This window comes from Cricetulus griseus, chromosome 3 (genome assembly GCF_003668045.3).
Source record: "Cricetulus griseus strain 17A/GY chromosome 3, alternate assembly CriGri-PICRH-1.0, whole genome shotgun sequence".
NCBI classification, from domain to species: domain Eukaryota; kingdom Metazoa; phylum Chordata; class Mammalia; order Rodentia; family Cricetidae; genus Cricetulus; species Cricetulus griseus.
The window spans coordinates 168,921,423-168,947,422 of NC_048596.1; positions in this window are offsets into that span (position 1 = coordinate 168,921,423).

Below are 26,000 nucleotides of genomic sequence, written 5' to 3' on the forward strand. Positions count from 1 at the left end.
AGAGATAGCGATACCAGAAACTACAGCTGCCATGGCGGTGGCTGCAATAGCAGCCACAAGGGCCTCAGTGATGTCAAAATCTCTCTCATATCATGTAAAGACAAACTGGTTGTCTCCAGAGTGTTTCACTAGCGTAGGTATGATACCAGGAACACAAACCACCAAGGCTGATATTTCACTTTTCCAACAGCTTCTCAAGCAGCATTACTTGAGGGAACAATTAAGCACTTCTCCCAAGGGAGTGTTATTGAATATAACAAAGAAAAGGGTGGAAGAACACACACTACAAATTTTGAATTGTCTCTTGGGCAACCAAAGAGACTGCTTCTAAGCAGGCATAAGGCCTTCGAAGGAACACACCTGCCAAAGTTGGCATGACTCCAGCTTAAAGAGGATTAATTAAGCAGGCCCTGCCAACACCTTCGGCCAGGTTAAGGAGGTGATCTTAAGGTCAACACAGAGGCATTGGTGGCATTAGGAGAAAAATTGGCAATGGATGTGAAGGGACCAGCTCCCCATTTCGGCAGCCTTAACAGCTAGCACGTGCTTGCCTGACCTTGCCTTGGTCACTAGGAGGTCAGGTACCTGCCTTGTGGAACCAATCAGAAGTTAGCTGGTGGTGATGTGCTTTGTGGCTCTGCATGTGCTTTACAGACAAGTGCACCGCAATGACGCACAGAGCATAGCAATGACCCTGGGAGGGCCTATGGGCCATAACAACCAGTTGACCAATCAACACAGGGCAGGCCCTCCAAGCCTGGAAGCACACCAATCCTGAGCCTGTGAGTACCCATAGACACTCCCCTTATGCTGCCCTATAAGATCTCTATGTCTATGCAGTGGATTCTTGATGTCTTTCCTAGCCATCCACCATGGATGGATGAAAGGCCTGAGCTATCATGGGGTTAACTTGTTAAACAACTGCAATAAAACCTCTTGCTCTTTGCATCCAGCTTTTGACTCTACCTGGTGATTGGGGTTGCTGCAGTCCTCGGCTGAGATCCTGGGGGCCTGAGCCTTCAGGGGTCTTTCAGATGAAATGCTCAAAACTATGCAGCCATGTAAATATGAGGAGGTTTCATTAAAAATAAAAATATTGAGGACTTTAGTAAAACACAAGGTGTCTCAGAGCTGAAAACTTATGATTAAATTTGTTTCTTCTAAATCCTTTCTGATGGCTGCCTTTCCAGCCTAAAGTTGGAGCTGACCATAACTGGCCATATACCAGTCCCACTGGCATCAGGCCAGGCGTGTTCCTTTGGGAAAAACAAAGAATGTATCTTAAAAAGGGAAACCAGATTATTGGATGGGTAATGATTTTCAAAATCACTCTGGGTATCAGAGAGATTTCAAAAGCTAGTTGTTTTACTATAGGCATGACATTATCAGCATCCCCAAGTTGTAGGAGTTGATCCACAAACTCAGAATAGGGTTCAGATGGTCCCTGTAGGACCTTAGAAAGTTGGTCTCCGGTGGCCTTATTAGGTAAGGCTTCCACGCCAAGCCAACAGCCACTGAGATCTGTACATATACAGCTGGGTGGTAAAGAATTTGCTGGCAGCCGGGCTTGGTGGCACACGCCTTTAATCCCAGCACTTGGGAGGCAGAGGCACTCGGATCTCTGTGAGTTCAAGGCCAGCCTGGTCTCCAGAGCAAGTGCCAGGTCAGCCTCCAATGCCACAGAGAAACCCTGTCTCGAAAAACAAACAAACAAAAAAGAATTTGCTGGCTTAGAGCTGCACAGGCTCCTGTGCCTGTAAGCATTTATAAATTCCTTCTGGAGAAACCAGCAGCCAAGTTGTGCTGCACAGTTTGGTTGCATCATTCTTAGTATTCACCCCTCCTAATCAAATAATCCCCCACCAGACAGCACAGTGCAGCATAACTGCTGCCAATCACTTGGAGTGTATAGTGGGAAATTACCAATATGGAGTCAGGTAGAAATATAAGAGTATTTAATAGAGAAAAGCCTTACTTACATAGCCAGCCGGCGTGGCAGCAGTCTGTCCAGCAAGTACCAAAGTGAAACTGAAAGAGAAAATGCAGTCACTCTACATCACGCTGACCATGCTCTTGCAAGCGTGGTCAGGAATACCTGTAGCCAGCCTCTAAGTAAGCGTGGCTACAGCTTCCCCTACAAGGCTGCAAAGGATTCAAAAAAGGCCAGAGTAAAAGAGCATGAGGCCCGTATGCCAAAACAACCTCCTTCAGTTGTTTCATACCCTTTAAGTTAAGAGGGGCATGCTCTCTCTGATTCTGGCCTTGGGGAATAACTGTCTCTATGGCTGGGTACATAACTCTGCCCCTCTGCTCTTCAGGAGAGGCTGAAGGAAGACAAAGAGAGCTAGAATGTTTGGGATTACAAGCAGGGGGATGCAGCTCAAGGGAGCATATTTTTAGCTTATGCTTTAATTCGACATCCCTCTCGAGTTCTACATTTTCCTCAGTCTCATCCCCCGAAGATGAAGGAGAGTACTCAGAGGAAGAGTCGTTAAAGACTTGAAGTGACCTAACAGACTCTGTAAGACCCCCCAGAAGCTCAGGCCCCCAGGATCTCAGCCCAGGACCTCGGTCACGCCAATCACCAGGCAGAGGCAAAAGCTTGATGCAAACTGCCCGAGGCTTTACTATAGTTGATTAACAAGCTAAGCCTGTAAAGCACACACAGAGCCATAAAGCATAGCACCACCAGCTAACTTCTGATTGGTTCCTTGCCACGAGGCAGACGCCTAACCTCCAAGTGACCAAGGCAATGTCAGACATGCATGTGTTCGGCTGTTATGGCTGCCAAAATGGGGAGCTGGTCCCCCATCTTTTTTTGGAAATTCCAATCATGGAATTGCTTTCTCTCCAGTGTCCCCATCAGGGAGTGAGAAATATTGGCATCCCCATGCAAGGGAAATCCTTCTGACTTAGCATTTCAACCAGAGAAAATGGGTGATGTATTCTTTCCCATGCTACTTCCTGCTTACTTTGGGATGAAGTTAGGGACACAAGAAGGCTGAAATGCTAGTCAAAAGCAAAAAAAGGGAATTTAGGCAATGGGGAATCCATCAGGAGTTTCTGGTTAGCAGACTCTGTTGCAGAGACAGGGGGTGTCCACATCAGCTGGACTGGTCCACATCCACAGCAAGTCCAGGGCTTGCAGTCTACTTAGGAACAGCCTGTAGTCAGCAACTGATATACTCAGATGTGTCTTCCAGAAGCAGAAACCTGTTTAAGACATGTTTAAACTGGGAACAGAAGTTAAAACTTATTTACTGAAGCCCACAGTGCAGAAAAGAAGATATCTGGATCTGTTCAAACAGCAGGAACATATTTCTAATTTTGAGTCCTAGCAATAATTACATATTTGTGCTAGAAGCATGTACATTTTTCTTCTGTCCAGAGAGCCAGGTATGGGTTGGACAGAGGTGTCTTTGACCTGATGGAAAACCCTTTAAGTTTATATCTAGATGACAAACAAAATAAACCTAAAAACCTTGAACATGTAACTGAACAGTAGTAGTCATTACTTTATCAGCTAACATGCTGACTATAGTCTATAGTGGATCTGACTGTCTGATGCTGTCAAGCTGACAACCATTAATATTTTAGAGATCTGAGAAGGGTATATTTCATCCAAATCTACTAAAAAGTGACAGAGTTAGAAGCCAGTCCATATACAGTTAGCCATACCCAAGTCTCTCTATTATCGCTGGAGGCAGATGTCTCAAAGAACGGCAATTTTCACCAGGCCTATAAGGTGAGAGTTTTTTTTCTCTCTGTGGAAGAGGGACATGGAAAGGACTGACCTTGTTTTGTCTAGGCAAACGGGGTGCAATCAGTTTTCCAGTGTCCAGCAGCTTTGTCCACAGTCTCGGCAAGGTCCTGGTAGGCAGCAGGTATCACATTTGAGCATCTAGCTCACAGGTCCAGGTGCTGGAACTGGGGTGCCTCATAATCTTCTTTGGAGACTTTGGGTCACTGTCAGGATCTGGCAGTCTGTCTGATATTGTAAACTTTTAAAACAATGTTTTAAAGCCATATTCTGCAGGTCTCTGAAGCTTTAGAGGTCTGTCTGTCTGCTTTAGTTACTTGCCTTAAGCACACATTAAGCATACAGGTGGCTAGGTAAGGTCTTATTTCTGTAATTAATTTTCAGTCTGACTATAACTGGTTTTACTTGTAAAATATTTGAAACTTAGCACAGCTGAATTTAAAACTGCATAGAGTTACCTTATATTCCTTAAACAGTAGCTACATGTACACATTTTAGCTGCTTCCTTAAACTTAACTTCTTTCTGAGACAGGGTTTCTCTGTGACTTTGGAGTCTGTCCTGAAACTTGCCCTGTCGACCAGGCTGGCCTTGAACTCACAAAGATCCGACTGCCTCTGCCTCCTGAGTGCTGGGATTAAAGGTGTGTGCCATCAACTCCCTGAACTTAACTTCTGAAAACATAGACTGTAACATCTTATAATAGATTAGCAGCATTTATAAAACGAGAACTTTACATTGTCAAGCTTTGCTTAAAAAAATGATTCTAAATTGAAGCTCTTCAAGTATAAACATTAATAAAAAAGACATTTTAAAAAGCATAAACATTTAAAAAACTGGTTTAAAAAAGAAATTTAAATTCCCTTAATGTCTTTCTGTAATATATAGAAGCATTAACATTTTATATCTTAATTCAAAAACTTGTTTCTAAGCTGGTGCCTCTAACTTCCATGTGGTCATCTTTAGTCAAGATGGTAGTTTAATATCTTTTTTCAACTTCAGCAAAATGGCTACCAGTCAGCCATGGGGCTGGCTACAAAATGGCAGTGACCTGCACCATTTGTTTTAGCTATATGCTTATAAAAGAACTTAGGTTATGCCAGGAAACAGATAGAACGTTTTAAAAGAAGCATACATAAATTACTTGAGAAACAAGAGACATTTTAAAAAAGAATTAACTTAATATGGTTAAAATTTTAACTTACATAATCAATTTTTAAAATTTACTATTTGTAGACATGAGAAACCAAAGCAAATAGTTTACATTTTTCTCTGACTTTTAACAACCTTTCCTCTGATCTTTGACAACTTGCTTTGACCCTCTATAACATTCTATATACCTTCAGTTCACTCCTCTGATTTCCTTACATATTCTTAGACAAATTTCTTTTTCCCTTTCCCTCTTTATTATTTTGGTCTCTCACATTTTTTTCTCATTTCTCAGTCAACATAAAAACTGTTATCAAAGTCCTTTTTATAGTTTTTAATAACTTTAAGGCCATGTCTTTAGAACATCCAGATCAGGCCAGATAGTTGACCCTTCCCAGCTCCATGTAGTCAGGGCAGAGACCTGGGACGGGGGGAAGTTGGTAACCCCAGAACCCGGCCAATACAGGAGTCGGAAAAAGACCCCGGCAGTTTCCCTGCATACCACATGTGTGGAGCACAGAGAAGGCTGGGCAGCCATGCAGATGGTGGCCTTGCAAGCCATGTGCTCAGGGAAGGGAAATTCCTGCTGCAAGCCAGGACCCACGGCAGTATGGCAGTTGGGGCAGAGACAGGCCCACTTCGCATGCCTCACAGACCGGCAGGTGAGAATAGAAAAACAGACTCACCTACATCGGCCAGGCTCAGCTGTGAGTGCCTCAGCAATGTTTGGAGTTCAGAGTAGCAGCCTCAAGGGACTCCGCTGCAGCACACTCTAACTCGTGGCACATGGCAGAAGAACTCCTGTCCTGTGCCATGTGGCAGCAAGAAAAGGCCCCTGACCCAAGCATGCCATGTGCGTGGGCAGTAAGGACAGTGAAAGATGCTTTTTTCAAAAGAAAAAAAAAGTTTTCTGTATGCATGTGTACCTGCAGACCAGAAGAGGATGTCACATGGCATTAGAGATGGTTGTGAGCCACCATGTGGCTGCTGGGAATTCGACTCAGGACCTCTGAAAGAACAGCCAGTGCTCTTATCCATTGAGCCATCTCTCCAGCCCCCAGAAAAAGCCTTTTTGAGACGTTCTGGAAATCTGTTCCCATAGGTCCTGCAGAGACCTGGGGCTTGTCTTGATGCAGCAGAGGAACTCTGGTGGGGTGGAGAGCATTCCAACTTCTCCATTGGTCCTGACCAACTGTACTCTAGGAATTTATTAGACCTCGACATTGGCAGATTTCTTCTTCTTGGTTGGATTTTGTTTCTACTTCACCTTTTCATACATGCATCCATTGCTTTTGGTTGAGGTGTGGATTTCCTCTTATGTGTTCATTTTCTTAATTGTTCCTTTGAGAAATGTTTTGCCATGTTTTACTTAGGTTTCATTTTTCTTATTTTAAACCTTAACGGTGTGTTGTAAGGCCTTCCCCTGTAATATATCTGCAGATGCATAGAGTCCGGGGAACTTTTTATCTGCTCTGTTAGATTGCACATGCCCCCTGTATGGGTCTGAAAGGCCCCCATTTCAGTTCAGGTCCACCTAAGACTCCATGGCTCTAGACAGGATCACCATCACTCTGGACCTGTTGTGTTATAAACAGAAGTATCATGTCTATTTTTACTTCAGAAAATGGCAAAAAATCATTTATTTTGACTGAACACGATCATGTTCACTGAACATTCTTCCATGTTGGTTGTCCAATAGATTCCCAGGGATTATCCGAGAATTCCCTGTAAAACTCACTGTGAACATGAAGCATCAACTCTGTCATGTGTTTTGGAATGAGTGTGAAGTACAAAGGAATCTGATAACAGATGTGCAAGTGGATGGTCATCAATGATGTTGGAGAATACCCCATAACATCACTCTCTCTCTCTCTCTCTCTCTCTCTCTCTCTCTCTCTCTCTCTCTCTCTGTGTGTGTGTGTGTGTGTGTGTGTGTGTGTGTGCGCGTGTATGTGTATGTTCATCAATGACACCAGAGTTCACCCAAGTCCATTTTTGTGTGTGTGTTTGCATGTGTATGTGCATAAATTCATCAATGACACTGTACAGTACTCAAGTATCTGTGTGTGTGTGTGTGTGTGTGTGTGTGTGTGTGTGTGTGTGTGAATGTATGTTCATCAATGAAACTGGAGTACATTCAAGTCTCTCTCTCTCTCTCTCTCTCTCTCTCTCTCTGTGTGTGTGTGTGTGTGTGTGTGTGTGTGTGTGTGTGTGTGTATAAGCATGTGTTTATTTTTAGGTGTTCAGCCAGGGGGGAGTCTTGGCTTTGAAGGCTAAGTTTGGAGCGAACAATCCATTTGTCTGGTGATTCTTCTCAGGAGAACAGAACTCCAATATACTGCAAGGACATTTTGTAAGCCCATGGTACAATTGGTTGGTCTTGGATATCCTTGTTAGCAGCAATTATATCATTCTTTCCATCTTATTCCTAAATCAATCCCTTTGCATGTTTTGTAACATCCAGAGTTGATCATCAAAGGCAGGTGTTGCTGGAAGGCAGCAAATGGTTTGTATGTTTGTTAACATCCTATTCATGTTGGTGTCTCTTTTATGATTCAAGAATCTCCTTCTTTCAGGATTATTACCTCTCTAGAGTTAATTCCCAGCACACACACAGACACACACACACACACACACACACACACACACACACACACACACACACCCAAGGTGCTCTACAACTTACTTGTCTTTTCATATTGTATGTCATGTCACACAAATCAATGATTTGTTTCCTCTCTCTGGATAATAGTTTTGTCAGACTTCTCCATATATTCAAGTCACCAGATTTTTGTTTCTTTGTTTTTTCTTTCAGACTGTAAGTGAACACTTATTTCATCTCTGATCTTTCTTATGCTTTCTCATAATTGTTTTAGGGTTTGTGTTGGGACTAAATTTTTAACCTCTGACCTCAAGATTAGCATTAGGATGCTGAGGTAGCTATGATTTTCATGATGTAGAAATTGAGAGTGATACTCATCTCCTGGACCTGCTTCTGTCTTTTAACTTCTAGCATCTTGTCGTGGTCCTCCACCATCTGTCAAGGTGGTCAACATGGAGGAAGAATTTCCATACATGAATCTCTGTGATGGAGATTTACTGGCAACATCAAGAGAACCTGGTTCCGGGCTGTCCATTTCCAACACTGTAGATAATATGGGTTCCTTAGGCCCCATGGCTGAAGAAACACAGGAAGTCAAAGGAACAACTAGGCTCAATGAGGCCCTAGAAAAAACCACTAAGTTAACCCGGAAAAATAGTGACACTGGTATTCTTTGTGTAGTATGTCAGGTTCCAATCAACCAATCTCAAGATAATCCCACCCTCCTTCCCAACCTAAGAAGGGCAAGCAGTGAACCTGCCTTGCCCACATTCATGACATTTGAAAACTACTACCAAAGGCAATATTTGAATGAAGTGAAAAAGAGCAAGTGGTCGTCTAGGTCAAGCTCTCATGATTTATAAAAGCTGCTGTGTAAATCCCTGGAATCCCAAGGAACAAATAGGCTCAATGAAGCCCTAGCCATAACCAGTATATTCAAGAGGATAAAAATGATCCTGACTTCCTTGGGGAAATATGGAAGCTTCCAATGAACCATTCTGAAGGTCCTTCTACTCTCACTCCCACCCTAAGGAGGGTGGGGAGTGAACCAGCCTTGACTACATTCCAGGCATCTTTAGACAACAAAAGGTAAGTGTGGAATGAAGTGAAAAAGAGCCAGAGGTCCTCTAGGTCCAGCTGTCAAGATTTATACAAGCTGCTTGATAACACCATGGAACCCAAGGAACAAATAGGCTCAATGATGTCCTAGAAAAAACCATTATGTCCATCAGGAGAAAAAGTGATGACAACATCATTGCTGAAGTATGGCAGTTGCCAAAGATCAATTCTGCAGGTCCTCCAACACTCTCCCCTACAGTCAGGAGGGCAAGGAGTGAACCTGCCTTCCCCACAATCATGGCATCTGAAGACTACAAAAGGGTAGATTTGAATGAAGTGAAAAAGAGCCAGAGGTCCTCTAGGTCCAGCTGTCCAGATTTATACAAGGTGCTGGATGTCGGCTGGCCTTGGAATAGAGTCCCACGGTTTTCTCCTGTGCCTGCCTATAACAACAACAAAAAATCGGAGGACACAGTGTTTACTACCTCATCTGAGGACCTCCTATCCTGGCTGGACAAAAGCACTTCTTATAACTCATCTCCCCATGATGCCGAGGAGGCTAGAACAAGGAGACAGACAACAACATCAGCTGCAGTCTCTCACCCCTCCATGAGCTGTGGGTCCTGGAAGACACTGGCAACACAGGGATGCCAGAAACACAGCATGATAATGAGGTCATCACTAGCATCAACACATCTAGGGACCTGAAGCAAAATTATCTACAGTGTGTCAAGAGAACAAATGACTCTATTGACATCCAGGAAGCTCCTCAGAATGAGTACCCTGAGTATGGAAATGTCAAGGAAAAAACAGTTGAAGAATCACCACCCATCTGTAGTCAGGCCCAGACCCAGGAGTTAGCCACAGGCTCCCAGCAGAGGCACAGAAGGGTCTGGATGTTGTGAGGAGGCGGGTTTTTCACCTGGTTTCCTATTTATGATGTTACCTCCTCACACCCAAGAGAGAAAACACAGTCCCCATATAAGGGACAACAAGGCATGGGAAATGAAGTCCTAAGGAAAGCGAGTAGGCAAGCCCAGTGACTTTCTCTTGTGTATTTCTTCTGTGAATTGCAAGGCATTTGGTCATTGATATTCTGCACCCGTGAATAGGACATGAACCCTAAAATGTATATGACCCAAGAATAAGCTTTCCTACTGTACCCTCTATATGGATCGTGGGCAAGTTGTGCCTGAAGCAGACAAGCAAAGGATGCAACCATGGTCAGTGGAAGGGAAGAGAAGGGAATTGGTCTTGGGTGGAGGGCTGAGAATAGCTAGGGGGATAGAAATCTCATGGAGAGCTATGGGACAGCAGGGTGGCTCTGTGTTAATTCTTGCTGATGTCACTGTCACTAATACAGTCCTTTTCTTGTGTCTCTTTCATGGTCTGAAGAACAGGCATGGGTCCATGATTCCTAACCTTGGAACCCTGTTCGGCCTGGTGTGGCCTACCAGCCACATGAGGGAGCCAGGCCAGAACCCTACAAGCTGTGTTCCCCAAATACCATGTTCCCCATCAGACACCTCCAGCAGCCTGGGCACAAGCTCTCTGTCCCTCCTCTCCCTGCAGTGGAAGCTGTTAGCTCCTACAACTTGAATTCATACTTGACCCAGAATGATGGCTGGAAAGATAAGCTAGCCACAAGGACAGCGTTTATTAAAGAGCCAGCATTCCTGCTTCTTTCTGCAAACCCGGCATACAACTTGGTGTTCCACATGAATTGAGCTGTTCACAACTCCTCCTGTCATCATGATCTTTATCATAGAGCAGATGTAAAGAAGTCCATATACTCTGTAAGCCCAGGAGGTGAGGAGGCCTAGGAAGAGGCGCAGAGAGGAGGTGAGGGTCCTGTCATAACTGTGAAGAGAGAAGAAACTAAGAGAGTGATGAAGCAAGGGCGTGAACCTGGGTGAAGCAAGAGGGGCTTTTCCCATTGCAAGTTCCAGTTCCAGTCAGGCAGCTGAGATTAAGGGGGAGCCTGTTAGGTAGAAGCCTGCACCTTGGTAGGGCAGGGTTAGGAGCAAATTCTCTATGGAAGAGAGTTGGGATTGTAGGACATGATGTTCCAGGAGCAGAAGAGCATGCCATCCCAGGGAGGTCAAGCCAAACCCTTCTCAGGACCTCTCTCTTTCTGCTCTAACCAATCTTGAATTGATCGTGTAACTAACATCTGTGTCCTTTTCTTCACAGCCTCCTTCCACCAGGCATCCATGTTGCTCTCTCCCTATCTCAGAAAGCCAGAAACTGGTGTAATAGTTTTATCTCAGTGAGTGATTCTTTGCCTTCAATTGATTAACATGCCAGGATTTTTATGTCTACTGTGTAAAGGTAAGTAGGGCTTGAAAGGGCTGTGATACATCACTCCAGACAAGACCAGCATCCTTGGACTAATTTGTGCCCAGTGCCCGCATTCAGGCTGCAGACTAGGAGCAAACATTCCTAGTTAGGGAGGTACAAGATGTCAGCCTGTGATGTGTTGTGCATTCTTGCTAAAAGAGGTGTCTGTGGGTCCTCATGGTCACCATGCAGACCGTGAACACATCACTGAGTCAGCACAGACTTCCCAGATGACAGGGAATCCAGAGTCTTCTCTGAGGGGATCATTTAGGTCAGTGGTTCTCAATCTTCCTAATGCTGTGAAACTTTAATACATATCCTCATGTTATGGTGTCCTCCATCCATACAATTATTGTTGTTGCTATTTCATGAATATTTTTGGGACTGGTATGAATAATAATGTAAATGTTGGTGTTTCCTGCTGGTCTTAGTTGACCTTTTGACAGACTCCTTTGGCCCCCAAAGAGGTCAGGACCCCCATGTTGAGGACAACTGATTTAGATGAAGCAGTTTGAATTCCCTGAGGGTTCCCTTGATTGGAAGATGAGTTTCTGAAGCCTGATCTTCATGTGATTCACCAATGACATTGGGTTTTCTTTTCTTTGCTGTGAATGCTGGCATTCGTTTTGGGAATATGGGCATTGTATTTGCTTAGAAAATTGCAATCTACTTCCACAGCCACTACAGCAGACAGCTTGCATACACAAGTCTCTGGGGCACCCTACACTACACAGCCGTAATGGCAGTGTAGTGCTGTGAGCAGACAAGTATTGGTAAGAAGGGATTGACACTTGTCTCCCTGTTTCTTGAAATATTTTCCAGATGATCAAGCATATGTGCGATAAGGAACTTGGTGCAGATAGACACAAAATACTTTCTTTTCTGGCATTCACTTACTAAATTCGCCCACTCCTGCTCTGTTTCTAATCTACTGCCATGACAAAGCACTGGGACCAAGGCAACTTAGGAGAGAAAGCAGGGTCCTTAGTGGTCCACAGTTTCAGAGGTTGACAGTACATGACCATGTTCTTGGAATACAGCAATAGGCATGCTGGCATGGCTTTGGACCTGGAGCTTATAGATTATCTCTAACTCTCATGCATGACACACACTCAGAGATGACTTCCAATAGGTTAGGTTTGTGAATCTTTAATGCTCTGGGACCTGTACTGACATCTCCTCTAACAAGACCAAACTTCCTATTCTATCCCAAACAGTTTCACCTAGTGCGGATAAGTATCTAAACATTTTCATCGATGGGGGCCATTGTTACTTAAACTAACACCAAATATTAACCAGCAACTTGGAAAAGGAAACTCTTAGGGTAGCATCGCCCTGGGATCTGATAGTTGATATCCCAATACTTTCTGCTCTTCTTGAATTTTCAGAGAGTAGATAACCCCATTGTCTTTTTTCCCATGCATGTGTTCCAGTGTTCCAGACCTAAGCCTCCAAGCACATCTCTGGAAGATTTAAGAGACTCATGCCCTCCACTTTTATTTCTAAAGGAGCTTCTTTTGTGGATCCCCTCAACTAGAGGAGCCCAGTTTGTCTCTCCTTACACAACTGGATGATCTTGACAACCTCCCAAGGTTAGAATGTGCTAGATCATGATACTATGTTGGGAAAAAGATCAAACAACAGGCACACTTCACAATTCTCCTTGGGAGACAGAACGCTCAAGACCATCAGTGTTCTGCCATAACTGACAGTGGAAGAGCCCATCAACAAGCCCATGCCAAGTCTCTGGAGAAAATTTCTCAAACAGGTGGAACATTCAGCTCTAGTGACTTCTAGCCCCTGACGATCTCAGATACAGTAGTCAATGTGAACATAAGACCTGGGCAAGCCCAGGGCACCATGGAGTTCAGGGAGTGTCTGGTCAATCAAGTTCTTGGCTTCTGAACCACTTGAATATGAGTAGGGTATGACTTTCACAGTTTTGCTCTTGAGGCCTTGAATTTGGGGAAAATGGCAAACTGTGTGTGACTGTAACATCATGATATATTTCCTGTCATGGTGAACCTGAATGGGGGCCTTGGCCAGAGAATTCAGGCTAAGCACCATGAAAGCAGTCATATGTCTGATCATCTGTCCTCTAATCAAAGGCTTATTAGTCATGGCCAATGGGAGATAAATCTGTCCCTGACAGACAAGGTCACAGAATTCATTAGGGACACCATCGAATGGGCCAGGCCACTTCCTTTCAAAGCTCCAATGGCACCAAGCCTCATCTTCCCTGTGATCATTGCTCAGGAATGCAGGTAGTGACTTCTCTGCCTTTTTCAGCCAGTGAATCCATGCTGTCCAGCTTTACACATGTCAAGCAACAAGAGGGAATGCATTCAAGTCCTCCAGAACATACAGATGATCCAGGAATAGAAGAAAACATGCAACAAGGTTTCATCTTTCATAATCGATTGTTCTCAGGTATGATTTGTTTGTCATCCTGCAGTAATTTTGATTGTGTTCACCAGCATTCAAACCAAAGGATCATGCATAACTGTGGTTTCAATTCACTTTTTGTCTCTTCAGGTGTGTCTGCTGAAAAGCCTGTGTATGGCTGGAATCACTGAAGAACAGCAGGGTGAAATGGTTTCAGCTGCCTCTGTTAGACCGTCACAGAATGGCAATCTTAGCTTTGTGTGGGAACCTTCCCAAAGTGACTCAGTACTGTGGACCCTATTGGTCATTCTTGCTTGATGATGAGACCTCAGGAATAAATATGAACCTGGAGTGGTGTTATACTCTCCATAGTCAGAAGAAAATTTCCAGGGCTGCCTAGGAAATTCCTTTAATTTATTAAATGTTCATGTGATATTTCATCTTCACTCATGTCTTATCCTAAAATAAGAAAAGAATAAAAAATAGGGTATCCTATCCCAAGTGTATTGAAATATTGCAGCAGAAGTTAGGTTTCTGTCACAATGTTTTAATCCTGTGTGCTCTTCACAGTAGCATGAACTTCTTGCAGTTGTCCCACACTAAAGCTTTGCCATAGACACTTGTAGCAGCTCTTTGGTTTGGGTACCCATGTCTTCTTGGTAGCTGAGGGTTAAGCCCACACATATGTCACGTCTGCAGCATGGCCACAGGTATGCTTAGTGCTCCTTGGATGTCATTGATATGTGGAACCCAGGAAGAAGCTATGAGGGCCTGCTGTGCTCAGGGTCCAGAGATCTCAGGCCTCCTCTCATCTTGTTGCTTGGGATGCTGGCTCGCTTATCTCATGACTCTGCCCTTTTTCTCCATGTATCTCTGTTTGGGTTTCCAACCTAGCCTTATCCTGCCTTGCTGCAGACCAAAGTAGCCTTATTATCAATCGATTGGAGGAATATATATTCACAGCATACGGATCAGTTAGCCTACAGCATTTTCCCCTATATTTCTAGTTCAAAAGAAAGATTTTATCTTTATATTTTAACAGTGTAATTTCCATTCAACAAAACAGTTATCAAGTGAGAATTATAGTCACAATATCTGGTCTATTTCTATTTGATAAAAACTATAGAAAATTATATAGAAAGTTATTCAAAAGTGTAACTATAATTATCTAGTTTTCAACTCCATTAATTTCCAGAAGAATGACATGTTACCTAATGACAGGGACATCAGAGTGCCTGGACTGTCATCCAAAGTTATTTTGCAACAATGGCACATCTAATTTTGTGCTTCCAACCTAGCATTTCAGACAGATGTTTTTGAGGAGGAAAATTTGAAGCAGTGACCTACCTTGTCTTGGTAAAGCTCAGGAGTCAGCTGTCTTGTGTTCTGCTGGTCCAGTTAGGAATGTGCAGTTCCTTTGCCCACACAGCTAGCTTTTGTCATAAAGAAAACAAACTCCATACAGAGTTTCTTTGATGACCATCATCTTTGAAGTTGATAGGTGTTGCCAGGATCAGATGTGTCTCACTGTGTTGAAAATCTATTGTTAAAATATTAAAAATGCCAGATTCTCTAGGTCTTTGAAATATTTAAAGAATACCTACTTATCTGAAATATGTCCTTGTATATCTAGAAAACATAACAGGATTAAATTGGAGTAATATAGATGACTAAATATATTTTTAAAAATCTGTATTTCTAAGTTATAAATTACATTTTAATTGAGCTACATAAACAGAATATTTTAAACTAAAAAGAGTAGGAATCCACATAGTATAAAAATTAAACAAAAATTTATAGTGATACACTAAAATCCATACCAATGTAAAAGGTTTGGAGATTAACAGTTGTTTTTGGATAAAAGTAGATTCAATAATCTACCCTTTATATCCCAGTTTCTTCTTTTAGAAAGAGATTGACTACTATCAATATCAATTACAATCAACTCCCCTTAAATGAAATCATTTATATACAGTATTTTGGGAATTTGGAGGTAGTTCTGTAGACTACTTTCTGATGATTGGTGGGCACTGCTTATCTTTGAGGGTCCCCAAAACATTAAAATTATGGCTAATTCTTGGCTGTAGCAATCTGTGAGACTGGATCATCTCAGTCAATCTCAAAGATATTTTGGACCCTGGATTGTCCAAGGTCCATTGTTTTTTATTGGTATCCTGTGCCCTTGTTCTGAAACGACTCAAACATTTAAAGGGAACCTACATACCATATTAATACAAGACACATTATACATTGTACATAAACCAGTCAAAGATGAACCCCTTGTTCTGTGTTTGAGTAGGTAATTAGACATCATGTATCTTAAAGTTTACTTTAAGTTATTTCTTTAGGCCTTTGACAGTATTTCAATGGGTCTTCCTCTATCAGACCTAATTTTTTTTTGTAACAGGGACTGAAACTAGAGCCTCTCATTTCCTGTGGAATTGAAAACACAATCTCTCCTCCAAAGTAATATTAGTTTGGTTTTAAATTTTGAAGCTCAGATAGTTTTAAAATATGCAAGTTGGTTTCAGAATCCAAGGTCTCTTAGCAGTTAGAAAATTTACCAACACAATGCTTTGTGTGTTCCATTTTTATGTGGCTTAGTTTTTATATTACATATTTGTTTTTAATTCTGTGACTGTTTCTATCCTTTCTTTGCCTCTCCCAAAACTAATTACATTTTGAAACAACCTCTAATACTTTCAAAGGTCTCTTTTTGCCTGAATCTGTTTTTACTATATTTCTTTCTTTTTCTGACAACACGAGCCTTTAAACTGTTGAGCAGGAGTGGCTAGGAACATATCAATTCCTTTGGGGTTGGGCTTCCCTCACTCAGGTCATCAAGAGCATAGCTTCATGGTGGAGGTCCAAACGTGCCATTTTTATAATGTCCCAACTCTGGAAAGCTGTTGTTTCAACTTGTCCCCAAGTAGCATACATCCTGCTGTCTACAAAAACCATTCAAGTACTTCCTAGCTGGACATCCCAAAAGTGCTGTTCCTGCCCCCAGCACAAACCAGGAAATTGCGCTATAATGGAGCATTTGCTCTATAAAACAACAGCAAACCAGAGAAAAGAAAGTTACAAAAAAGTGTCATTTAACCCCATGTGTATGTGTATAGAACCATTTGTTAAGCTTTTAAAGGTCTCATGTGGAAATTTCTGCACCACAATAAGTACCATATGTAAGCAGAGGTTTTTCTGTGGCATCCCATCCTGAAGCCACTTTTAAACAAGCACTCAGAAGTTTATAGTTTATATTTGTTAAAAACATTGTCCTATAGCTGAGGCTTCATCCAAAATAGTTCTTGCATTTAATTCACCCATTTCTATCAATCTATACACTGCTACATGGCTCTGACTCTACCTGATCTCTGGCATCTTATTTCTCGGGCAGCTGGCTCATGTCTCTCGTGACTCTGCCCTTATTTCTCCCTGTATCTTCATTTGGCTTTCCTCTTAGCCTAATCCCGCCTTGTTAGGGGTCAATTCAGCTTTGTCATCAACCAGTGAGTGGTATACATATTCACAGCATACACTAAGTTTAGGCCACAGCACAATCTGGTGTCAAGATGTGGAAAAAGGGATCTCCTGGGGACTTGGGATCACTGTGGATGCTCTCAACTCATGGAGTATAGCTTATGTCCCTCATAGCAGACACACACACTGGCAAAGTTAGAAACCCAAGTAACAGGATCATAGGATGAGAAGTATCAATGCACCCCATGGTCACCTGCAATTCCCAATCAGTAGAGCCCCCACAGAGCCTCAGAAGAGACATTTCCTAGTAAGAATGAGGAGGCCAGGAGCTATGCTGACTTCACCTGGCTAAACCTCTAGTATTTTGATGACAGTTCTGATCAACAGGCAATAAATTTCTTAGTGTTGTTCATCTTTGGTCATCTTTTGGTTAGTGCAGGGTCCAAAGTCACATTGACACAGACAGGCACCACTTATCCTCTGTCCTGGGGAATTGGATATGGGCCTCCACATTCTGGGGAACACACAGCTCATGAGAGTGACAGAGAGGAAACTTCATGGTCAACATTGGGTTTAAGAAAGTGGGTACTAGGGGATTGTGTTGGGAAGATGCCTCAGATGGGAAAGCCTTTGTCATAAAAATATAAGGATCTGCATCCTTGCCCCAGCACTCACATCCAATGTTGGCTGCACCAGCACATGGTGGGAATCCCTACTCTTGAGATTCTCAGCATGGTGTCTAGGAGAACTGGTGAGCTCCGAATTGGTGACAGATTTTCTCAACAATCATGGTGGAAGTCAAAGAGAAGAGAATCTTGAGTTCGATGGTTGGATCTATGAGTAACTTCACATATAAATTAACACATAGGTGTTCAGGCAGAGACCATGTCGAGCTAGGGACTGAGGCCTCCTTCCTCTGGGTTCCCCACTGCCTCAGGACAGCGCCAGCAGAGACTTGGTGGGTGGCTGAAGTAGCTCAGGTCTATGTCCTGAGTACCCCAAGAGACCAGCCCTCAAAGTGGTGCTGGCCAGGCAGATCTGCTACAAAACAATGACTCTTCCTCTGCCAAGGAAGCACCGCGATGGCAGAGCCCTCTGTGCTCGGCCTCGTCGACCATGCTGGACCCCTCCTCTCCAGGGCCGGACCATGCAGAAGCCCCACCCAGGCCTTCGAGGACTCCCCCACAGAGTCGTTGGGCATGGCATGGCGGGAAGAATGGTGGCCACCTGAAGGTCAAGTTTGGCCCTTTGGGTCCTCTGCAGCCTGAGGCGGCGGATCTGTGCAGAACACTCGCCCATGGCTGGGAGGAACCTGTCTGGTTGAGGATCCCTTAGACCTGGAACAACAGAGGTCTCCAAGGTCCTGGAGGAAGCATAGCAGCCGGGAGGAACGATGGATCGTGGGGGCGCGGGTCCTCCTTCCTCCACCTGAAAGAAGCCAGGGCGTGACAGCGCATGCGGACAGTTGGAAACGCTGGCGAAGATGTACCCGTCGACCTAGAAGGTCTTGTGTATAATATGGAAAAGATGCTCTCAACCTTTCCCCTGACAGTTTTAGAGAGACCATTGGCTAAATCTGGACATCTAGCTGTAGAGATTGCCGACGCAGGGTAAAGTAGAGGTAGGACATCACATGTGTGTATCCAGTCATCTTTAAAAACATCATAGATGTGTCTTCCAGAAATGGAATTGTTTAAGCCACCTCTAGAAAAGACCTCAGGAGCGACACTCGTCCTAGTTTGTTCAATAGGTTAGAGGACCCAGCAGGAAGAAGAGGAGGTCCAGAGCCAGATTGGTCGTGTGAAGACGTCTTCTTTGTATTCTATTGTATTGTGTATGCATTTTATTCATTTCAAACCCCCCATGTGTGTATGTGCCTGTGAGTGTGTGTATGGGGGGGGTTGTGGTATGTGTTTGACAATGCCCAGTATGTTTTGGGAAATATCTTTCTTGATACTCTAAAGTGCCTGACATATTTTATAAGTAATAGTAAAACAATACATCATGTAAATACGGTTTTGTTAGGATTCATTTGAAATATTGTTTGGGGAGGAATAGCCAAAGCCATCCTAAGTTGACCACATTGTGTTTGTTCCCTCGTTTCCAGAAGGAAATGTAGAGTTCTAAGTCATTGTGATCCATGGTTAGAAAAATCCCACTGTCCCATTTCGTTTAGTTTTCCTGTGTATGTAGTGTACATAAAGGACAAAGGAATCCTATTCTCAGCATCTAGTCACTCTAGATGTTAAAGAGGTTGCCAGTGCATGACAAAGTAGAGATAGCAGAACAATATTTTGTACTTTTGTGTTAAAATTTTTCTTTATATGTTAAAAACTTTTTAATTATTACTCTTGTTCCATGTGTGCTGTTTACTGGACTGCTGTGTACATAGTGGACAACAGTCCTTACTTGAAAATCTGGTCTATCTAGATATTTAGAAGTGCCCACCGAATGTTAAATGTAGAGGTAGTAAAACAGCCCTTTGTAAATATCTTTTTGCTAAAATTCATGAAACGCTGTCTTTGGGAGTAGAATTATGAGCCCCTCTGTGAGCAGTACTGTCTGTATTTGCTCAGTGCTTTGGAGGAAGCGATGGGAGACATCGAGTTAGTGTTTTTTATATGGGACCTTTTCAGATGCCACTTCTATATATTTGCATTTTGTTTTCCTCTGTGTATACTATATACAATGGACATATGTCATCTTCTACTCTGTAAATGTTAGAGGTTGCCAGTGTATGACAAAATTAACACATTGTGTACACTGTTAAAATTTATAGGAAAGATTGCTGTGTAAATGATTTGGGGATATCAATTTTTTCAGAAATTCCTAAGCATTGCATATGCCTATATTTGTCTACTGGTTTGAAGGCAGAGAGAAGGGAGAAAAGAAGAAAGTGGGTCAAAGCCCAGATGGTTACATTTAGAAGATAGCTCAGATAATAACCATCGCTTTACATAGTTTTATTTACTAGTGCAGTGTGAATAACAGAAAAGTTTACATTTAAAAGTAGAAGTCATAGAATAAAACTTCACAAATAAGTTTTGAAAAACTGGAGATACTATGTTTAGAAGTAGAATTGCTAACCCAACTCTGAGAACAGTACCAGCTGTACTTGTTCAGTGGATTGAGGAGGTGGGGTAGGGGAAGAAACTGCAAATAAGATTCCATTAAGGTGCTAGATAGTTTTAGCTTACCCATCACCCTGTGTTTATACTTCATTTAACTTTGCTCTACTGTATATATTTACATACTGGACAAAGGAGTCCTAATTTTAGTTTCAAAGTATTAAAGAGGTTGCCAGTGTATGGCAAAAGTAGAGTCAGTAAACTAGCCCATTCTATATAGTCTGTATTAAAAGTCATAGCAAGGTTGTCTTCTGAAAGTAGTCATGAAAGTATCATCCAAATGTCAGGTGCCTGTGTCACATGATACAGGGGAGGGGCTAGAGAGAAAGGAGGTGGGAGACCAGAAAGCTCTCAGCAGAAGACACTTTGAGATCTACTCATTGTTACTATAGTGTGGTTTTAACACTACGCTGTATATAGGGGACACATTTATGTCCTCATCTGAAACATCTAGTCCTTCTAGGTGTTTAGAAGTGCGCAAAGTGTGTTAAAGGTAGACGTGGTAAATAATACATGTTGTAGATTATTCTGTAGAGTTTTCTGTTTAAACTCGTGGTGAAATGCTGTGTTTTGGAAATGGAATGCTAAAATCACTTCTGAGCAATATAGATGTGTGCTGGTTTGGGAGGGAAAAGAAAGTGTTTTGAAGGGCCTAATACTAATGTAAGTTTTGGTAATGAAGATTAGCCATTGTCCCTTTTATCTGTGCATCTTATTATTGCAATGTGTGATGTATAATAAGACAAACAAGTCCAAATATGCAGCACTTAATCTTCCTAGATGGTGAAGAGGCTGCCAGTGTGTGACAAAGTAGAGTTAGTGAAAAGACATGTTTTAAAGTTGTGTTAGAATTCATAGGAAAAAAATCTCAAAACTATTTAAGACGTGAAATTATTAATATCCCCACAAATCTTAAAAAAATGTAAGTTACATAAACTGAGTTAAGAGAGATGAGGAGATGTTCTAGACCAGAATGTTGATATTTATAGGTATGTGCAGTTTATTTACTGCACTGTATTGTACATAAGCTGCGGAAACAGAAATGTTAGTGCAATCATCTAGTCTTTAGATTTTTAAGTGCATAATAGATTTGGTGCCGTATTGCATACCTTTAATCCTAGGTTGAGACAGGTGGATCTTGTGAGTTCCAGGCCAGCCAGGGCTACATAGACTTTGTCTCAAAACAGTAAGAAAATGTGCATAATGGACTATTGGGATGGCGCAGCAGATAAAGGGGATTGCCAACAGCTGGTGGCCTGAAATTGCTCTCCAGGATCCCCATGATGAAAGGAGGAAAGTGATTCACAATTTGTCTTATAGCGTTATACAAGTGGCAGGCATGTGCCCACATATACTAATTAATAAATGTAAAAAATGCTCATGGTAAAAATAGAGAGTTAACACATTTTAAGGATTATTATTTCATAGGAATGGTTATGGGGGGTGTGGAATTCTTAAGCTTTATCTTTGAGCAGATAACTCTTACCAGGTGGAGGTAAATAGGGGAAAGAATAGTGCAGGGAAAGGCACAATCCGTTGGTTGTTTCCACCGGCCTAGCCACTGTTCCTGTGTGCATTTCAGTTAATGTTGAATGTTGCCAAGTATTAGAGTATAATTCCCAGTGCCCAAAAGAAGGGCTGTTTTCTGCGGGTGACTTTTGTAAAACTGGCAGCATCCTGGACAGGAGTTGTGCAGAGAAGAAGATGGATGAAGGAAGAGCTCTTTGTTGGGACCACCCACCACATCTAGAAAACAGCTGTACCCAGGGATCCATATTTGCAGACACTTGTGTTTATTGTGTATAAAGTTCATCCCACAACATCTGAACTCCATGAATGTTTAAAGGAGAGCATATTGTCAAAAGTATAGCTTCATAGATTGACAGAAAACATGCCTATTGAATTGTTAAGCCATGTCTGGACAGTGTAAGTTAATTCATGTTTATAGGCTGACTGGAGAGGCAGAGATGTTCACAGGGTGAGATCTGCGACACTGTGCTGTGTTGTGATTGACATCCTGAGGACACCTACCATAGGTGAGTCTTCAGTGCTCCACAGGAATACATGAATTGAGCAAGAACACACCTTCATATTTTAGTATATAGATCTGGCGATAACCTTAGGAATGCTGTACTTAGTTGGTCTGTTGCTTTGTGTTTCCTTATAAGCTGATCATTGAGTGAATGCAGAATTTTAATTGTAACTTTGCTGGTACTTCTATCTAGAAGCTAGCTGCCCTTTTTGTCTTCTATGAAATTTTTGTTGCCAAGGAAGACAGGATTGCAGTCTTGTCTGAAAGATTGAGATGGCATGGTGTATTCTTGATTATCAAAATACTCATGTAGCGTTGGGGTTTTTAGTTGGTGAATATTCACAATGGGAGAGAAAGCTTGATACATATTGTATAAGCTCAATTCCCTAAATGCAGCATCTATAAGGACAGAGCAAGCTGAGCTGCTTGTGACTGGGAGGCTGTTCTTGGCTTCTTGTGTTTTGTTTCTTGTAATGCACATACTACAAATAAATAAAAGCTTCTTTGAAAAGCTTAAAAAAAGAAAAAAAGAAATTAACACATAGGTAAAATAGTCTCTCTGTTTCTCTATCTCAATAACACGCACCCACACACCTACACTTTTTATGATAAATCTTTCCACCAAAAGCCGCCGAGCCCCACTGCCACATGTGTGCTTTATGCCAGGTGCCTGCCGGAGTCAGGCCCAAATGAATACACAGAAACTTGTATTAGATTCAAAGATGATTGGCCAATGACTAGTATTCCTCATCTGTTAGCTCAGTCTTAATTATCATATATCTATATATTTTATAAGACTTATCGGACGCCTTATTGGCGTCCCTCCTTGCTGGTGGATCACATTGTGCTGCTGGAGGAGCAAGGGGAAAAGGGACCTTTCCTGTTTCTCCTTTGCTTAAATATGTGTCTCCTTGCTATGTCACTTATTGCCTGGATCACCACTTCTCTACTACATTTCCCAGAATCCTCTTTGACACTTAGTCTCATCTAACTTGCTGTTTCATTGGCCAAACAGTATTTTATTTAACAATCAATAAGATGAACATACAAAGTACATTCCCCATCATACACTATACTACACACACACACACACACACACACACACACACACACACACACACACACACACACACACTCAGACACTGATATAATTCCTGCTTGGGAAGTTTCCAGCAACTGATCAATATGGAAGTGTGAGTGCAGCACACCAGTTCCTAGATGACAGTTGAAAATGGAGTCCATGATCACAATTGGCACACAGAAGGTCCTCTGCTTGAGTCAGAATCTTTTTCATCTTGTTAGAATTTAACATCAATGTGCAATGCAGCATCAAGCAAACATCATCAACACAGACCTGTAGGTGATCAACCCATTTCAAAGGAACCAGAATCAATGCATTTGCACATCGACAGTCACATGACCTACAGGAACTAAGAAATTCTCAGCAAACACGAAAAAATAAGTATAGTCTAGTGGCAACCCAGTGACTCTGGTCCCCTTTCCAGGCATCCTGTACTTTCACAGTGGTAGGGTAGCCTGTGAAGCCTGGGTCAGATTACGCACATGCATCACTGGCTCTCATGAAGAATTCTCCTGTCATTGCCTAACAACTGCAAGTCATCCTCATGTAGACATGTCAATTCTGTAACTCCTCCAGCCTCAACATGGAAATGAACACTTCTGTTCATGGAGCATATGGAGTCGTGTGTCCATTTTATCTGAGCCGGACACAGGAAGCCTCAATTTCTCAAACTATTGCTGTGTTCCCAAAGCACTGAGCACTAATAGGATAGAGCAGGACTTGTATGACACACCCATTTAAATCACAGTCCCCCTACCATGCATAAATTGAATAAATCTGTACATCCAGGGACTATATCTCTCATAACACAATTTCTACTAAACATCCCTCCCAAATCTACTTGGGTCTGTACCTAGAGTCCTGAAGTTGGCTGGCTCAGTCCTGCAATGACAGCACCTGCCCTGTAGAACCTAACAGCAACCTCCTAACCTAACAATTACAGCTTGTTCTAGGGTCATGTTGTCATCTGCACTGGCTTTGTGCTGTATTTACTGTTATCATCCTTGTCTTTCTAAACCCCTCCCCTCCCCTCCCTACCAACTGCAGTTTCCATTAGTATTTCCAGAGCACAGGCTCAGGCTCAGGACTCTCCTACTGCCAATCAGGAAAGGCCTGATGCTAAGATCTGTATTCATTATTTGTGTGTGTGTGTGTGTGTGTGTGTGTGTGTGTGTGTGTGTGTGTGTATGTGTGTGTGTGCATCATGTGTGCATGATGCCCTCATAGCTTCCAAGAAAGCATTGGGTCCCCTGTATATGGAATTACAGATGGCTGTCATATGTGTGCTGAAAAGCAAATTAAGATGTTCTGCAAGAGCAGCAAGTAGTCTCCACTGCTGAACTACCTGTCCACACCCCTATTTTATTAGATTTTTTTAAAGTTTAGAAGGGGACTGGAGATTTGGCTCAGGTTCAATCCCTAGACACACATGGTGGCTATGACTCGAATAGTCCATGGGGACTTGATGCCTTCTGACCTCTGCAGGAGCTAGGCAAATACTGGGAGTGACTGTGTGTGGCTCCATGGCTTTTTTTGTTTTTCAACTTTTAAAATTTGAATTAGAAACAATAGTGTTTTACATGACAGTCCCATTTCCCTTCTCCCTCCTGTCCTCCTCTACCACCCCTCCTCAAATATCACATACCATTTCTGCTTCCCCTGGATGTTGAGGCCTTCCATAGGGTGTCATCAGTGTCTGTTGTATCCTTTGGGATAGGGCCTAGGCCCACCCCCCGGGTGTCTTTTCTCAGGGTGTATTCCTCTATATGGAATGGCTTCCCAAAGTCCACACCTATGCTAGGGATAAGTACTGAACTTCTACTGGAGGTCCCCTAGATTTCTGAGGTTTCCTCACAGAAACCCATTTTCCTGGTATCTGGATCCTTCCCATGCTGGTATTCCAGCTATCAGTCTATCAGTCCCCAATGTTCAAGTCAGCTGTTTCTGTGGGTTTTACCAGCCTGATCTGGACCCTTTTGATCTTCACTCGTTGCATCTGGGTTCCAGTTCAGTTCAGTGATTAATTGTGGGTGTCGGGCTTTTTGGAGTTAATACTCCCATCAAATCCTGTGGGTCCTGGTGACACAATTCTGTGGTTATGCTCAATTTCACATGTCTTTTCCCAGCAAATTTGGAATCTTAACATGTGGACCATGGACACCTGGGGGTAGAAACAACACTTTCATAGGTGTCAGCCAAGACAATCAGGACACTCACATGTTTTCATTAGGATGCATAACAGTAACAAAATTATACTTATGAGGTGGCAATGAGAATAACTTTATGGCTGATGGTCTGTATTAATGTGTTGCAACATCAGCAAGGTAAGTAACCATTCTACCAAGCTAATTCTGCATCAGCCCCTGGCCTTTTAAGTAAAATTAAAGCACATTTAAATATATGCACATGAATTTGAATAGTGCATACCAATACATAACAAGTGATAAAAATCACTTCATTGATCAAAAATAATAAAAATTTTTAAGTGGGTACTTGTTGTGTAAGAAAATGATAAAACAAATAAAAGCATGGAATTCTGAGTCAGGCATCATGTATCTGATGGATCAGTAATTATGATGATGACCCTGGAAAAATTCATGTTTTTTTCTTTTTGTCTGATCCTGAAATGCAACAATGATGAGAATGCAGAATTCTTTTTGTTGTTGTTGATTTTGGTTTTTTTATTATTATTATTTCAAATTAGGAACAAGTTTGTTTCACATGGCAAACCCTTCTCCCTCTTCCTCCCCTCACTCCCATGCCTCCTCCCCAACACCCAACCTACCTACCACCCCATCCACCCTCCACTCCCCAGGCAGTGTAGGTCCCTTGATGGTGCTCCCCAAAGTCCACAAAATCATCCTGGGCCGAGCCTAGGCCCTTCCCCATGTGTCTAGGCCAAGAGTGCATCCCTTCCAGTTGGATGGGCTCCTTCTTACACCAGGGAAAAATACTAATCCACTACCAGGGCCCCCCAAGATTGCAG